This window comes from Ambystoma mexicanum, chromosome 2p, assembly GCF_040938575.1.
Source record: "Ambystoma mexicanum isolate Mex_15411 chromosome 2p, UKY_AmexF1_1, whole genome shotgun sequence".
NCBI classification, from domain to species: domain Eukaryota; kingdom Metazoa; phylum Chordata; class Amphibia; order Caudata; family Ambystomatidae; genus Ambystoma; species Ambystoma mexicanum.
The window spans coordinates 1474251665-1474263981 of record NC_090923.1 but is presented as its reverse complement, the minus strand read 5'-3'; the positions used below and the strand labels follow the sequence as shown (position 1 = coordinate 1474263981).

General features: G+C 48.3%; 1 protein-coding gene across 1 annotated transcript in view; it reads right to left on the bottom strand.

Moving 5' to 3' along the window:
• LOC138567643 (zinc finger protein 2-like) overlaps positions 1–12317 on the bottom strand; it is a 563467-nt gene that overhangs the window by 545270 nt on the left and 5880 nt on the right. The window lies entirely within an intron of this gene.

Here is a 12317-nt window from a genome sequence, read left to right as displayed (position 1 = left end):
GGCTTCCAAGCCTTCTCGGATCAAGGCGAGGGGCCCCCTCACGGGATGTCCAAAGAGTAACTCAAAGGGGCTGAAACCAACACCCTCTTGAGGTACCTCTCTGTAAGCAAACAGCAGGCATGGCAGGAGGAGATCCCATTTCCTCCTTAGGGGCTCTTCCAAAGCACCTAGCATGCCCTTGAGAGTTTTGTTAAATCTCTCAACCAGACCATTGGTCTGGGGGTGGTAAGAGGTGGAGAACTTGTAGGTTACCCCGCACTCTTTCCACATGGTTTTCATGTAACTAGACATGAAGTTGGATCCTCGGTCAGAGACAACCTCCTTGGGGAATCCAACACGGGTGAAAATGCCCAGGAGAGCCCTGGCAACCACCTTGGCAGTAACAGTCCGAAGGGGTATTGCCTCAGGGTACCTGGTGGCATGATCTACCAAGACCAGGATGAACCGATGTCCACCTGAAGTGGGAGGGTCAAGGGGACCGACGATGTCGATGCCCACCCTCTCAAATGGTGTGCCAACCACTGGTAATGGCTGCAGTGGGGCAATGACCCTGCCTCCAGTCTTGCCAGACAACTGACAAGTTGGGCAGGTCCTGCAGTGGGACTCCACCTCTACTCCCATCCGTGGCCAGTAGAAATGGGCAGAGAGCCTCTGCTTAGTCTTCTTGGTCCCAAGATGACCAGCCAAGGGCACCTCATGCGCCAACTGCAGTAGGAAGGGCCTGTAAACCTGGGGTACCACCAACCTCTTGCGGGCACCAGGTTCGGGCTTAGTGGGCTCACTAACAAGGAGCTCACCCTCCCAATAAATCTTGAATGTCCTAGGCACTTCACCTTGTGCCTGGGACAGGGCCTGTTTCCTCAGGCCCTCGAGAGAGTGGCACTCTCTCTGTCCCTTACAGAAGTCTGCCCGGGAGGGTCCCCCTTCAGCTAACAAGCATTGAAGGTCGGGATGATCCTCCGGGTTGAGAACCTCTCCCACAGGAGAGTCTTCTGTCTCTTCTCCCACAGGAGTTGAGTTTGGGTTTTCCACTGGACCCAGCCCGTCCGGAGCATGGATCCCAATGGGTGCTGTCGGAACAGCAGGAAGAGAAGGTGTTCCCTCCACAGAGGTGGCCTTCTTGGTCTTCCTTCTTCTTGCCTTAGGCCTCGCCTTTGGCTCGGGTACCTGACTCACAGCCAGACCCGGTGTCACCTGTGACCTAGTGACTGCAGCAGCAGTCATGGGAAGACCATCCGAGATCAACCCCAACTCTACTAGATCATTCCCTAACAAAATGTTAGCAGGGACATTGTCCTGAACCAGGACAGGAAGCTTCGCTGTCTTGTCTCCAATCATGAGTGTGACTAGGGCTACAGGCGATAATTTGGGAGGCCCACCAGCTAACCTAGTGGTTTGCAGAGGAGCACCTTCATAGTCCTCTGGCTTGAGCAGGGTCCTGTCCACCACTGTCATGCTTGCCCCAGTGTCTCTCAAACCAGTAGAAGGCTGGCCATTCAAGAGGACACTTCTCAAAAACCTACGGGTGTTCTGCGGGATAGTTGCCAGTACTTCTGCGTACTGGTCCCAGGCCCCAAGGGACACTAAGGAAATCTCTACCGGAGCACCAAATGTGATTCCTGTAGAGGAGGGGAGGACAGTGGCCTCCACCTCAGCCACGGGGTAAGGGTAGGTCAGGCTGACAGCCTGTACTCCAAGTGCCTTACCTTTACACTTGGGGTCACCCCTTTTGTGATCCAGAGCCCCACAATCCCAACAAGTGCCAGGAGTGCGGGGTACGGTACTGGAACCACTGGGAACCTGCTTTGCAGCAGGTGGACCACTACTCTTATTCCCACCCACAGAGGACTTATCCCCACTAGATTTTTGGGTCTTAGGAGAGGAAGGTTTTGGTTTACCCGACTGTGATTGCTTTTGGGACTCCTCAGCTTTCTGAGAGGTCCCCTTTTCTTTGTCCTTGTCCTTCCCACTGGAGTCCTTAGGGGACACCCGGTGGGAGACCCACTTGTCAGCCAACCTAGCCAGCTTAAAGGGGTCCAAAATGTTCTGGTCAGCCACATACTGACGCAGCTCTGGTGAACAGGCTTCAGAAAAATGCTCAAAAAACAACAGGTGGGATAATTCAGCAAACGTTTTCACCTTGTAACCATCAATCCACCCCATCATGTTCATGTGCGCAGCACTCACCCAGTCAACCCAAGACATATTCTCCTTTTTCTTAAAATCCCTGAACCTTCTAAGGTATTGGGTAGGTGTCTTGCCAAACTTGGCAATCAAAGCAGACTTCATACACTCATACTGACCCCTTTCTTCCACACTCAGCTTCAGAATACAGTCATATCCAGTTTGAGGCACTCTGCTTAACAAACACTTAGCCCAATCTCTCTTATCTACATCATGAATTGCACAAGCCATTTCAAACGCTTCAATCCATTGGAGGATATCTGAACCCTCCACAAACACACCAACCAAATCTTTCATAAACTTGGTGGCTGGGGACCTGCCACTCTCAATTGGTCTAGCTGAAGTCTCCACTCTAGCTCTCTCTAGCTGGATTCTCTGACATTCAGTGTCCTTGTCTTTGAGCGCAAGATCCCTATTCTTGAGTTCCACTTGCTGTGCCAGCTCCTCTCTCTTAAGCTCAGCTTCTATTTCCAACTTGCGATATTCAAAGGCCAATTTCATCCTTAATAACTCAAGTTCCATGGAATTGCTGGGGTTTGGAACAGAGGCAGCAGGAATGGTGGCATTCCCAGAAACAGATTCAGCGACAACCCCAGGGGCAGAGTCCTCACTGGTTGCATCCCCCCCTTCATCAAGGGTTTCACCATCAGTCTGGTAGTCCACCAGGGCAGCTATCAGCTCAGCCCTAGACTTATCCACAGAGTCTAAATCCCTGGCTTCACAAGCACTCTGGAGAGCCTCTAAGCTCATCCGAGTCAATTTACCATTTGCAATGGGCTCCATTGCCTGTAATGCAGTTATTTGGTACACACCCAAACCTTAATCTAATAAAGTGCGGATATTTTGTAAGTGGCACGGTTATACGCTGAGTCTTAAAACCATAAGCATCCCACCGCTGCCACCAGCTTGTCAAGACCGGTGGGGGGTCTGTACTTCCGCTCTCTATATGGTAGAGGAGAGGCACAGAAGACCCCAGCCAAGATTCTCGATTACGGTAGCAATGGACGAGCAATCAAGGCCTAGCTTCTCAGGAGGTGATGCAGGCTGGTTCTTAAGTACAGTGTATCCCCCAAGCCCCCACAAAGGAATGTCCACACACTGTATTACTGAAAACACAGTCTTTATATAATTAATATTCAAGGGTTATGTACACTTATCACAATAACGCACTTTGTGCTCAGGAAAATCAGCAATGGTAAATATCTACAATTCTAAAGTGGTACCACTAATATTAGACCTCATTAAAGTGCATTCACAATACTGTAAAAATGGCACACAGATCAATAAGAAGGAAACCAGCAATAGAGAGGGGAGAGATAGCAGATGATTGAAAACAATAGGCAGAATACTGGCCCCTACCACTGGACACAGTTCTGTGTGGAGATCCCCCCACCTGGGCAACCTGCAAAATAAAGAGATATAACACCAGCCCAGTCCATATATTGTTCAATAGTCTATTTCTCTCCTATAATGTTCTTACCCCCCCAATGTACCTGGTGGAGTCGAGTTCTTCGAAGAGGCGTCGACAGATCCTTCTTGAATGACCCCCTTTAAAGCAGGAGTCACGGATCGTCGAGAGGCGTCGAAAAACATCGAAGACCTCGGGGTTCGGCGACGGGGAATCGACGGCCCTTCTTGAATGCCTTCCCTTTCAAGCGGGAGGCACGGGGCGTCGAACGTCCGTCGACAAACGAGGTAGAACGATGTCGAAGAGGCGGCAGCTTCGTCCGAGCGGTGCTCGTCGGCGTCGGGGCGTCGGCGTCCTGCAAGGCGGAGGTGTGCGGGGCACCTCGATGACAATAGTTCTGGACCGCAAAGATTGTAGAGACGGGAGCCCAGCAAGGGCGTCGAGTCGCTCGAGTCTTTGGGGTCGTGAGGTGGCGGGAAACCCACCGGCGGATTCTCCTCGGCGCGTTGGTCGTCCTCGACTTTCTCCGGCAGGGCAAAAGCGGTCGACGGTGCGGACGAGGGAGTCCTTCGAGTCAAATGTTCTTAGGCAAGGAGCGGACGGCTCCGGTCGTCGGCGGCTCGGCGTCAAGTGGTTCCCACGGCTGGGCAACACAACTTCGACGGGCCTCCAGTGGTTGCACAGACCTGCGAACCCTGGTCGACGGCAATGGACTTCGACAGCGTCGATGTCCGGGTGCTTTACTTCGGTCTCCTCGGCAGTCCCCTTCTCCGGTCGGCAGCCTTTCGATGGTCTGGCGTCCAGGGAGCTTCGGCGAAGATTCAGCGGTGCTCGATGGTCCCTCGGAGCACGGGAAGAGGGCGCCTTACCAGGTCCTCTCTCGGGTCAGTCCTCGACGATTTCGACAACCTTCAGTTCCGTCGAAGCAAATGCCACAGCAAGTCTTCTTCTTCCAGCTGGACGTCGAGGATCAGCAAATCCAGTTACTCTTGAGTGGAGACTCAGCTTCTGAATGCTTCTGAACAATTTCCAGTGGTGAGAGGTCCCCAGATATACTATTCTGTCTCTCATCCACACTGCTGGCACACACACAGCAGCCAATCACACAGAAGGGCATTCATGCAGTCAGTCAGCCAATCAGGCACACAGTGCATTCAGGCCACACTCCTCCCTTTCAGACACTCACAACAAGGAATGTGGATTGGGACAAGTACCCAGCCATTCAACACTACACACTGCATTCAGGCCAGTTTCGGGCAGGGCTGTCTCAGTCTTTGTCTCTCATGCCAGAAACCAGACAACCACAACAAGGAGTGCATATTGGTCACACACTCCATTCACCCAGGTCCCACCCACAGGAGGTACCCATAACATACAGTCACTGGGAAGGCTCCAGTCAGTCTAGCTGGGCCTTCACAACAACACCATATATGGAACTTCCACCCAACAGCCAGCCAGGGGGAAGGGACAGAGCCAGGGCTTCCCAGGACTTTGGGAAAAACAAGACAACAGGCAATAGAAAGCAAGAGGCCACAGGGGCCATCTTGTTTCTATCAGGAATCAACTGATCCCAATGGCAGGGCCTGGGTATCCCAAAATGGAGGACACCCAGAGCACCTGTCAAGTTTAGCATGGAGCTGCCACCAGCCCATACCCTGCTCTGTGGGCCACCCACAGGTGCCCAAAAACATACACTAGGGGCACAGGGTTGTACCCCTACCCATGGGTGCCATAAGGGTATCCCATGGGTCTGTTCACCAAACCAAAAGAGAGCTGCACTGTCAGGAGTCCCTCATGGACTCCTGGGCAGAAAACATGACAGAACACACGGTAAAAACAGAAAAAGGACAAGGATTCAGAGGCCCTGTCCCTCAGATGCATTTCCGGCATCACACCTTCAAGCCTACACAATGAGCTGCTCAGAGTCATCAACATAGGCACATCCTCATTGTCCCAGACGATGGTAGATTTTAAAAGACGTCAGAGACATTTGTGGATGTAAATAGTCTTCCACTAGCTCGGTAGCCACCCGGGTCAAGGGGAGAAAGTGAGAGCTCAGGAGACCCTTCACCCTCCAGAAGTGATGCATAATTCCCCACATTTCCACCTATCCCATCTCACAAGGGAGGGAGGTGTGTATCCTTTTTTAGTAAGAACGCAGATTTGTCAAGCACGATTGTTGAAGTAGTCGAACCGTACCAGCGAGTGGGGGTCAGTAGTTTCTTTTAGGGACAGTTACTGGAGGCTGGCAAGGTGATGAGCCCTGTTGTTGGAGCATTAAATGAGATTTTCATTTATGGGGCAACTTGTTCTTTTATTTATTTTTGTATTTGTAGAGCACACCAAACCTGTAGGCATCAGGGCCCTTATTGGTGGGGAGGAGAAGGGGAAGGGGAAAGGAGGAGTGAGGGAGGTTACAATATAAGAAGAGAGTCGTCTGGATATGTTAGGTGTGAACATTTAGCTGCGAGTCCATTGAATATGACAGTTTTCAGTTACTATACTATAGATAAGTGAAAGAAATAGGTGTTGGTACATGAGAAATATAAAACAAAGAGGGAAAGCAGAGGGAAAAAGTTATGTATTTTTGTATTTATTGGACGTTTGTATGGCGCCTACACACAAGTGCTTCCAGGCACCACAAGACAAAATAAAGGGGGGGCACATAGGAAAAACCAAAGTAACTGCTGTAAAAAGGCCTTTCTTACTGTGCAAGAGCCGAGAGAAGGAAGTGCAAGGGGGGTGGAAGTAGGGGAAGGGCTGCGATGGAGGGGGAGAGAGAGAGAAGTGCAGAGGTGGGAGGCCCAGGGGGCTGAGCAATTGTTGAGGGGAGCCACAAGGGCAAGTACGAGAGGAAAGGTGGGAGAGGCAAAACAAGTGTGGGGGACAGGGTGGACTAGATTCATGCTAGTTGTGGGGTGAAATATCCCCTGGATGCCAGAAATTAAGAGGCCAGAGCCATTGGTGTGCATGCCCCTAAATAAAAGGCCAGCGCAGACATGATGTCCAACATAAGACCTAGTGAAGCCAAGACAAAAGGAAAGAAAGTGGGCCTAAAAACTTCAAGATGCTGAAATGTGCACAATACTTTTCGTAAAGCAAAGACATGTGGAAATGTTTGACAAATCCACAGATAGCTGCAATGATATTTCCATGAACCCACAGTGCACAGTATCTTAAAGGAAATATCAAATTGTGCCCAAGCAGCTGCAGTGAAATAGAGCATTTCTTTTTTTTATGTACATTAAACAAAATGATATAATTTCGTTTTTCCCTCTAAACTAATAATATGTTCAGGAAAATGTTTGCCAGACTGTCAAAATGTGAACTTGGTTTCTGCCTATCATAGGCTCATCCCCACAACTAGCCTAACCTGGTCACCGCTCTTCACTACCACCACACCGCTCATCGCCTCGCCTTCTGTCACAACTAGCACATCAACATCTCCCGAACCTTCGCTCACCTTCACCATGACAGTCCCTAATCCTTATCTTAATGCACTGGCCCTCTGGCTACTACATTTCGCTACCAAACCCACCCCTAATCGACCATGCCCCACCCTCATTAGAGATTCCAGACTCGGTTCACGCTTGCACCAATTACCTCACCACCAAACTACAACAATCAATAACACAGTTACCCCAGCCAGTCACCACACTGTGCCGACCCTTGGTTCATTGAACCTTGTAGCAAGTCCTCGATCCACTCTTTCTCAGGCACACTCCACGGCCAATGGTCCCACACTGCACCACAACACCATGTCGACCTCACCAATCCAATCCAGTTTACCATGTACCTCTTCAGTCAGAAACCAAAGGTTAGCCTCTAGATGTCATCATTGGTCCTACCACACAAACAATTCTGCAATGAACAAAAGGTACAACTCTAGTGTTAACAAAACCACAGCCCATCTGTATCCAAAAACTGACGCTCCCCTTCATGCTCACAATGCCACCACTCCTTCTAAACTCAAAGGTGCGCTCATCAACGCACGCTCCGTCCCCGTCCATGCCCTAGATATTGCTGATTTCATTGTCTCTGAAAACCTCGACTTTCTAGCAATCACAGAAACCTGGCTGCATGCGGCCTCCGGCCCCACCTTGACCTTGGCTATCCCTGAACACTATACCATCATCAGGTGCGATAGGGACACCAACCAAACTAAGGGGGGGACTAGCCTTCAAATTTAAGAGCTCACTTAACCTCAGAGCCAACATCAGCCTCTGGCTACCATCAGCGGAATTACTGTCTATTAAATTGCCAATCTCACCTAATCACACAGCTACCGTGCACCTCATATACAGGCCTCCTGGCCCTACCTCTTCCTTCATAGAGGACATATCATCTATTTTAGCTACTAGCACCAAGCCCAACTCTCAAATTATTATACTGGGAGACCTCAATCTAGGCTACCAGGATGCAAATGACGCCAAAGCCATCGACCTAGAAAGTGTCCTAGATGACTTCCACCTTACCCAACATGTCAGCGAGCCCACCCATATCAAGGGCCGCACTCTTGACTGGATCTCTGTCTCCATGCGCGTGGTCTGATCACCACAAAATATCATTCTCTATTAATGCAAGTCCACCCACAGATAAACCTAACCTTGCCCCTCCCACCTACACACGCAACAAAAAGGATATTACGGCTGAGAAACTTCTCCCTCTTATCCTCCCTCTACTTAATCAGGCGTCCTCCACTTGCTTGGACCCCACTGTATTAGTAGACACTTATAACTGTGCTATGTTAAAAGCCCTCAACTCCATTGCCCCCCTCAAATGCGCAAACAAAAAACGCGGCCCCACCTCAATTCATGGTTCACTCGGCACCTACGCAACCTGTGTAAAGAAAAAAGAAAAGCTGAGGCTCACTGGAAAAGTTCACCTTCCCTAGCTAACAAAAATAACCTTACCTTAGCCTCCTTTACCTACAAAGAAGCCATACTAGCTGCAAAAAAGGAAGTTTATAATAAAAGGATCATTCAAGCCCAATCTAATACTAGGGAACTCTTCAAGATCCTCAAAGAACTCGAGTCCCCAGTTGCCCCGCTCATTACATGCACACCTAACGCTGAATGGTGCTCTAATATACAAAAGGCTCTGCTTGACAAAATTGCCTTGCTCCAAACCAAAATTAACACACAAAAAACCCATCTCTCGGACTCAACTGGTAATCCCCCTTCCTACAAAACTGCCTCACCTAAACATTCATTCAAACCTTTCTGTTTCTCACCACTCACCATCAGGAAAGTTAAGAACATCATTACGAAGCTCAAACCTTCCACTTGCCATGGTGATGCATGTCCTGCACTGGTCATAAAGGATGCTGCACATGATCTCGCCCCTTTCATTACCTCATTCATTAATGCCTCCTTCGAATCGGGCACCATACCCGACAACCTCAAGGATGCCTGGGTCATCCCTCTAATGAAAAAAACCTAATCTTGATCCCAGTAATCCGTCTAATTACAGACCTATTACCACGGTGCCATACCTCCTCAAAATTCTTGATCGAGCAGCCTATCTCCAAATCCAGGATTACCTTGAAACCAACAACCTATTAGGGCTCAGACAATCAGGATTCCGTCCTAGACACGGCACTGAAACAGCCTTAATTGATTTGAAAACCCAAATTGAGGTTCTTAAAGACAAGGGCAAGCAGGCACTCCTGCTCCTCCTTGATGTTTCAGCAGCTTTTGATTTGGTTGATCATCAGATCCTCTGCCACCACCTCAAGACTGTTTCCCACTTTTTGGACGCAGCAACATCTTGGATCAGCTCCTTCCTAACAAACAAAACTATGAGAGTCTTCTCCTCCCTAGCCGCAGCTCCCCATGTCCCGTGCAGAGTCCCACAAGGATCTTGTGTATCTCCCACTCTCTATAACGTGTTTACCAAACCGCTTTTTGATATACTTGACTATCTGGGTGTCTCCTACACGAATTATGCGGATGACACCCAGATACTCATCCCTATCACTGGCGACTATGTAACCAACGCCAAAGCTCTCAATGCAGTCTACACTGTCATCCAGGCTTGGATGGCACATCATGGGCTCTGCCTCAATGATGAAAAAACAGAGCTGTCATTCTAGGCTCTCAACCCAAACTCACAAAACTCGACCCTAAATACATATCCTTCACTATTGACGGGAATTATATCTCTTGGAATATATCTAGACTCCACCTTATCACTCAATCAACAAACCAACGCAGTTGTCTCTGCATCATCCTATACTTGTAAATTGATTACAGCTTGTCGACCCTTTTTGACATCAGGGACATCAGGGAACTGTCTGATTCTATCCAGAACCCTCATCATGTCTAAAATCGACTATTGCAATGCCCTTTACCTAGGAACTAGTCAAAGAAACCTTGATAAACTCCAGATCACGCAGAATAACGCCATAAGGGCAGCTCTCAACATACCCAGGCGCTCTCACATCTCCAACCCCAGATGTAACTTACATTGGCTACCTATCACTCACTGCATATCCCTCAAAGCACTCAGTCTCACCCACAAGGCACAGAACAACGGAGCCCCTGCCTACCTATCCTCGCGTTTCACACAACATACAGCAACCAGACCCCTGAGATCTGCTCAGGCTCATACACTGACCATTCCTAGCTTCAAGCTATGAACAGCAGGGGGGTCGAGCTTCCCAGTCCTTGCCGCCAAGCTCTGGAACACCCTACCCAATGCTCTTAGAAATGTTCCCTTCTTTCATTCCTTCAAAACGAAAACCAAACGGTGGTTACATGAACAGGATGCCTTATCCGCTGCTCTATAATCCTACTATTGCTTTCTCACCCATACCAACTGTTCACTGTTTTAGATTGCATATACTGTACATTTAGAACTCCTGCCTTCCTCATTATGTAAATATTTGTAAATGTACATTGTATTTATTTGCTGTAACTTGTAACTGCTTCTTAAACATGCGCCCAGATTCCCGGGCAAGGTGCGCACTACATATAAAATAAATACAAATACAAATACAATGATAAAGAAACTTACATGCATACTTTGTAAATTGTGTGCCTTAATGTCATTTAAAATGCATGGATGTACAAAGTTTACAGGCTGTTTGCTGGACGGCCATGAGCTGCTGGCTATTTCTTCAGATGTGCAATTAAACTTCAGGGACTCCCTTGGTTGCCTTGGAGATTTAGCAATAGCTGTCTTCAAACATCAGTGCTTTCCTTAAAAATACAACCTTAAATACTTTTGAGATGGGAACTGCCGTGAAAACCAGATAAGGCAGGTCTGCCCTGCAACCCTGGTGACCTGCAGCTTACAGGCCCCATTAAATAATGCATTAGCTAAGCCATTAGCCCTTGAAGGGGCAGGCTAATACAAACACAGATCCCTCTACTGACGTCATGTGGTCAAGGAGGGTGGGGCCCCAGCAGATGAGGATTGAAGCTGATCATTGCTTTTTAATGAGAGAATCGGATTGTATCGCATGGAATAGACAATGTACATCGTACAATAGTCCTTCTAGGATTTTGGGAAAGGTGACAGTCCAACCCTTCTAACCAGGCAAAAACGAGTTTGATGGGTTACACACAAATAAAGTTATTCATGAAAATGTGATGTAGCCCTCCTTGTGATTACCACAGATGCGAAGCGTTGATAAAGCAAGCCAATTATGATTCATATGACGCCTGTAAAATATGATATTTTTCACTGATATGACTCCTGCGAAAATGAAGAAAAACTGTATATCTGCACAGAAAGGACATGCGGAGTCCAGATTAGTCTTATCTAATTCCAATTGAAATGTCGTTCTCAAAAATGTATTCCTATATGTAAAGATTTGAAAGTTGAGGGTACTTGCAATGTTGAGATATTTTGTGAGCTCAATTCAGACCGAGCCCACCAGTCGAAGTGGGATGGTGAACTTCTCTCCTCCCCTAGCCAGTCCAAAGCACTCCCCACATCCTCTTGTCCTATCAGCACACAGGTGGGAGGGGGGAAGTGACACTCCACCAATCCCTTTTGCGGGAATCATGACACATTAATGATGCCATCTGCCTATAACTAAGCCAGCTTGCCTCAGAGCTGGAGTTCTCCCCCTAATTCCATGAGCTGACCTTCTGCCGAACATTCCAGCAGGGAGAGGCCTAACCTTGCAGTGGAGCCAGGAGACATAGAAACTGATTGGGCCCCTTGGAGGAAAGAGAGGAGACCCTTGACTGATCCCCTTTGGCTGTCCCAGCTGTGTGCCCTGACGCTCCCTGATTCCCAGTCCAGATCTCTCCTGTAAGTAGAAATAGCCCAAGCCATAGATTGTGTATCCCCTGTATCTTTCAAGCATTGTTTAGTTATTTCCCCATTGAAAAATCCTGTTTGCCTGTGTAGATCCTTAGCATAGTTATCAAAGTAAATCAATTAATTCCCCATTTAATTCATGTGATCTGTATTGTTGGCATTCAAAACCAACAATCTTTTCCCAGTGTGTTGTGAGCCGGTATAGTCATAAAGATTTGCCAAAAGAATGAATCCCAAAAAGCCCTGCTTCCACGTGTGTTCCCATTGTAAGGTAAAAACAGAATTGTCCCTGTTGTTCCTATTGTGATCTGCAACACAAAATTGTCCCTGGGTTCCCATTGTGATCTGCAAAACGAAATTCTCCTATGTTCCCATTTTAAGGTGCAAAACAATCGGCCCTGTGTTCCCATTGTGCTCTGAAAAACTAATTCCCATTTGCATTTTCTTTCTC